At 50.6% G+C, this 5,393-nt stretch overlaps 1 long non-coding RNA gene, 1 other non-coding gene and 1 pseudogene across 2 annotated transcripts; 2 read left to right on the top strand and 1 right to left on the bottom strand.

Moving 5' to 3' along the window:
- Positions 1-274: 274 nt before the first annotated feature.
- LOC148140782 (U1 spliceosomal RNA) lies at positions 275-413 on the top strand (annotated as a pseudogene).
- A 2,332-nt stretch (positions 414-2,745) lies between these two features.
- LOC148140781 (U1 spliceosomal RNA) lies at positions 2,746-2,909 on the top strand. Its single transcript, XR_015753214.1, has one exon. It is a non-coding gene; the product is annotated as a U1 spliceosomal RNA (small nuclear RNA).
- A 943-nt stretch (positions 2,910-3,852) lies between these two features.
- On the bottom strand, positions 3,853-4,801 carry LOC148140780 (uncharacterized). The gene is made up of 2 exons (XR_015752959.1): positions 4,522-4,801; positions 3,853-4,232 (listed from the first exon to the last, which is right to left on the bottom strand). It is a non-coding gene; the product is annotated as an uncharacterized LOC148140780 (long non-coding RNA).
- Between the last annotated feature and the right edge of the window lie 592 nt (positions 4,802-5,393).

Below are 5,393 nucleotides of genomic sequence, written 5' to 3'. Positions count from 1 at the left end.
ACTACGTGTTGAGGGACGCGCTGAAGCTTGGGGCAGCTGCCGCCAAGGCGCGGTGGGGAAAGACCACCATGTAACATCTGCCTGCCTAACGAAGAACAGGGGGCCCATGCAGTCATTTGGGCTCTGTTGGCGCCTCAGCACAACAGTAATCGCATGAACCTGAAAATAAGAATGATTACACTGTCTCGATACGCAAAGAAATGGAATGTGTACATGTGTATGACATGTCCAGTTGTATAGATCAAACTATTTATGAATAAAGTTTATTTTTGAAATAAAAAAAAGGGTGGCGTTCCCAGGACGAGGCTGTCCCATTGCACTTCGGGTGTGCTGACGCCTGCGATGTCCCCAAATGCGGGATACTCGACTGCAAAATTAGTGGTAGTGGGGGACTGCGTTCCCGCTCTCCCCTGGTTTACAAACCAATGGCAGAATCTGAATTGCGGTTTTTCTGGAGGCAGTGCTGTTATGCTGCGACTTGTCTTGTCACTGCTACGTTAACACCCAAGTTTGCTCGGTCAGTCTTTGGTATACCTTTCTTCCCTCTCCAAGCAAGAGCCGTCCTAACTTTACAACCGTTAAGCCCACCAAACCTCTGCTGCATATGCGACCATTTCCCTCTATTTCCTCACTATATCTCTCAACATGCTGCTTAACCACCTTCCCTCTTAACTGCTCTCTGTCACCATCTGCTCCATGTCTTACCACCGTTTGCTTCTTCGCCAACCTATCAAGCAAGGGCACCAACACCCTGAACTACAAAGTGCAAAATCCAGCCCACCTCAAGCCTGGGGGGAGCAATGCCTCATCTTCCGCCTTCGGACCCTCCAACCACACAGCATCAATGTTGACTTCACCCGTTTCCTCATCTTCCAACCCCCACCTCATCTCAGACCCGACCCTCCACTTGACTTGTCCCACCTGTCCATTTCCTTCCCACCTATCCAGTCCACACTGACCTATCCCTATCAATGCTCCCCAACCCCCACCCACTTGCATGTACCTATCACCTTCACAGCAAGCTTCCCCCAGCTCCACAACCACCTCCAGTCAAATTACCGCTTTCACTCCGCTCCAAGTCTCCAGTCTGCTCCAATTCAGCTCTCAGTCTTTCTGTACTGATCCAGGCCTCAGCCGTCCTGTACTGATCCAGGCCTCGAATCCTGCCCCATCCAGCTCTCAGCCATTCTGTACTGATACAGGCCTCTAATCCACTCCAATCCAACTCTCAGCCATTCTGTACTGATCCAGGCCTTAATCCGCCTCCATCCAGCTCTCAGCCATTCTGAACTGATACAGGCCTCTAATCCGCCGCCCCCCCATTCAGCTCTCAGCCATTCTGAACTGATACAGGCCTCTAATCCCCCTCCCCCGCCCCCCATCCAGCTCTCAGCTACTCTGTAGTGATCCAGGCCTCGAATCTGCACCAATCCAGCTCTCAACCATTCTGTCCTGATACAGGCCTCTAATCCACTTCAATCCAGCTCTCAGTCATCCTGTACTAATTCAAGCCTCGAATCCGCTCCAATCCAGCTCTCAGCCATTCGAGACTGTTGCAGCTCTCCATCGGCTCCTCTTCAGCTCTCAGCTGCTCCGCACTGATCCAAGCCTCTGGCTCACTCTGTTCTGCCTCACATCTGCTCCACACTGATCCAGGCCTCCAGCCCACCCTGTTGTGCCTCTCAGCCTCTCCACACCACACTAGGCCTCCAGCCCACTCTGATCTGCCTCTCAGCCTCACCACACCACACTAGGCCTCCAGTCCACTGTGTGCTGGGTCACAGCAGCCCCGCACTGATCCAGGTCTCCAGCCCACTTTGTTCGGCCGCACAGCTGCTCCGCAGTAATCCAGATATCCTAATTTAATCTTGTCCCATTTGCCAGCACTTGGCCCTTATCCCTCTGAACCCTTCCTATTCAGATGCCTTTGGCATGTTGTAATTGTACCAACCTCCATCACTTCCTCTGGCAGCTCATTGCGTCCACGCAGCACCCTCTGTGTGAAATAGTTGCCCCCTAGATCCCTTTGAAATCTTTCTCTTCTCACCCTAAACTATGCCCTCTAAATTTGGAATCCTTTACCCCAGGGAAAGCAGCAGGTAAATCAGACACGGAAGAAAAGGACGATTACATTTTAATCACAGGCCAGTTTATTTTACACAGAGGGTGGTGAGTGCTCGGAATGTGCAGCCAGACGAGGTGGTGGTGGTCTCAGTTTCGTGTCTCATCCAACATCATGTTGAGAAATATGTTTCCCTGGCACCCTTAATCTTGTATGTGATTTCAACCTGAAGTCACTAATCTGATTGAAGAGAGATTTGCAAAGCTGCAGCTAAACATTGTAGAAAGTCGAGGTAAATTGGTTTTAAAAAATGCTTCTAGTTTCACAACCAAAGATTGTAAGTTGCTTTTATTCGCGTTGACATCAAATTCGGACGAGTGTTTGAAAACAAAGTTGGAACTTTCCCTCCTGTTTTTCCGCGAATCAGGAGGCAGCCTGAAGGAAACAGGGGCGGGGCGCGTCCTTTTAAGGGATAGATGCAGATAAGCAGCGCAGGCGCAGCCGTGGGTGGTATTTGAGTAAAACGGGAGTCCTGGAGACATTCGGTGATCCATTTGAAGAATGAAGCTGATCGACAGGCAGGGCAGGTTGAGGAAGTGAATGTTCGATGTTGCAAAAGTGAGTGAGTGTGAGAGTGAGAGGGAGCGGCTGTTGTGGGGTGTGAGTGAGTGTGAGTGCTGAGCATACTTACCTGGCAGGGGAGATGACATGGTCATTGCGGTGGCGCTCCCTGGACGAGGCTATCCCATTGCACTTCGGGTGTGCTGACACCTGCGATGTCCCCAAATGCGGGATACTCGACTGCAACATTTGTGGTAGTGGGGGACTGCGTTCGCGCTCTCCCTTGATTTACAAACCAATGGCAGAATCTGAATTGCGGTTTTTCTGGAGGCAGTGCTGTTATGCTGCGACTTGTCTTGTCACTGCTACGTTAACACCCAAGTTTGCTGGGGCAGTCTTTGGTATACCTTTCTTCCCTCTCCAAGCAAGAGCCGTCCTAACTTTAAAACCGTTAAGCCCACCAAACCTCTGCTGCATATGTGACCATTTCCCTCTATTTCCTCACTATATCTCTCAACATGCTGCTTAACCACCTTCCCTCTTAACTGCTCTCAGTCACCATCTGCTCCATGTCTTACCACCGTTTGCTTCTTCGCCAACCTACCAAGCAAGGGCACCAACACCCTGAGCTACAAAGTGCAAAATCCAGCCCATCTCACGCCTGGGGGGAGCAATGCCTCATCTTCCGCCTTCGGACCCTCCAACCACACAGCATCAATGTTGACTTCACTCGTTTCCTCATCTTCCCACCCCCACCTCATCTCAGACCTGACCCTCCACTTCACTTGTCCCACCTGTCCCAAAACAGCTGTTATTTTATCTCAAAGATTTCGTACAAGGTTCCAGAAACTTCCTCACGTGCCTCCTTTAGCGTTCTGGGATATTTCCCCATCAGATCCGGGGGACCTGTCCACCTTAATGCTTTTTAAAGGCCCCCAACCCCACCTGTTGTTTAATGTTGTGATGCCCGGAGTACCAACATACCTGTCCCTAAACTCCCCATCCACCATGCCCTTCTGCTTTGTGAATACTGGTGCAAAGTATTCGCCACCAACATCACCCACTTCCACCAACCCCACACATAGATTTAGGTTCTGTTGTGTCACGTGTACTCAAGTACAGGAGTACGGTGGAAAGTATATAATGTCGCCACACACGGGGTCACCTTCCAAATAAACTTTAGTACGAACTATTAAAAGTTTAAACGAAAAACACCACCCAACACCAGGTTATAGTCCAACAGGGTTTATTTGGAAATACAAGCTTTCGGAGCACTGCTTCTTCAGGTGGTTGTAGAGATACAAGACACAGAACTTGTACCAAATACACCGGCGTCTCCAAATCATCACCGAACATAGTTCGTGGCTGGGGATCAGCCCTTGATCGCGGATTGAGGATCAGCCCTTGATCGCGGTTTGAGGATCAACCCTTGATCGCGGATTGAGGATCAGTCCTTGATCGCGGATTGAGGATCAGCCCTTGATCGCGGATTGAGGATCAGCCCTTGATCGCGGATTGAGGATCAGCCGTTGATTGTAGAGTTGACTCTTTCACACCCAGAGCCAGCTACCAGGCAGGGATCAGCAAACAATCTGGCGCCTTCGGTGACCTGTGGGGAAAGGAAACAAAGTGGTTAAGGTTTCAACTTGCATCTGAACAGCATTAACACGGACGCACTGCTCGAGTAACTAACGTAACTAACTCAGTCAGAACAGAAAAGTGTAGTTCAGTTGGAAACTCCTGACTCGAAACCGGTTACTTTCTGAGCTAACCTTTAAAAATTAGGGGGAAGTAAGATGGAAGAGAATGGCAGAAGATAGGGTAGAAGTAGCAAGGTAGAGATTGACAGCCGAAAGAGGGAAGGAATGAAGGTAGTCCAAGTGAAGAGAGCGCTTAGCTTGGGTAAAGCCTTTGCTTGATGCAGCCGTCCGAGTGGTTGGTGTCCTCGAAGAGTCCCAGCAGGCAAAGTCTGGCTGGCCTCTTGCAGGACCATGGGGGCCGAGCTCTGGAAGCGCAGGTGGGTCTTGAAGCCCTGGGCGATGTCCCGTAGCGGGCGCTGGAAGGGCAGCTTGCGGATCAGCAGCTCGGTGGGGTTCTGGTAGCGGCGGATCTCTGGCAGTCCCACGGTCCTTTCCCCTCCCAGTGAACTTCCGCGCCGTCTGCTTCGTCCTCGCCCATCCCCACTCTCTCCCATCTCCATCCTCTCCCCCTCATCCCCATCCACTCTCTTAACCCCCTCCCCCCCCCATAGTCTCTCTCACTCACTCACTCACTCACTCACTCACTCACTCTCTCACACTCACTCACCCATCTCCCCCGCCCCTCCTTTTATACAGTCCTGAGCCACTGGCGGCTGGCGCCCGGCGTTTTCTGATTGGTCCATTAAAGCCTTCGTCTGATTGGTGCATAAAGCACCCTCGCTGATCTCACTGATTGGTTGATATTGCGCTTTGTGATTGGACAGTTTGACAATCCGGGAACAATCACCCCCATATTTGGGAAACACAAAGTTTGAGCTTTAACCTCTGTGTTGCTGGACAGAATTGCATCAGGCTGCCTTATTAGGTTATGATGCTCGTGTTCAGCACAGGGTGCTGTTGTTTTGAGCGCAAAACTTTTTTTTTCTATTTTGTATGCTTTGTTCACACAAATCTTTGTTACATTCACAGCTGATGGTGCCATTCACATTCAGAGAACAGATTCCGTCGTTGATATCACTGGATTAAATGCCCATCCTCTTGGCTTCAGCTTGGGTCACTCAGCACATGTC

This window comes from Chiloscyllium plagiosum, unplaced genomic scaffold (genome assembly GCF_037043375.1).
Source record: "Chiloscyllium plagiosum isolate Xiang-an unplaced genomic scaffold, Cpla_swu_hap1 HiC_scaffold_35, whole genome shotgun sequence".
Lineage (NCBI taxonomy): Eukaryota > Metazoa > Chordata > Chondrichthyes > Orectolobiformes > Hemiscylliidae > Chiloscyllium > Chiloscyllium plagiosum.
This window is presented reverse-complemented; position numbering and strand designations above follow the sequence as displayed.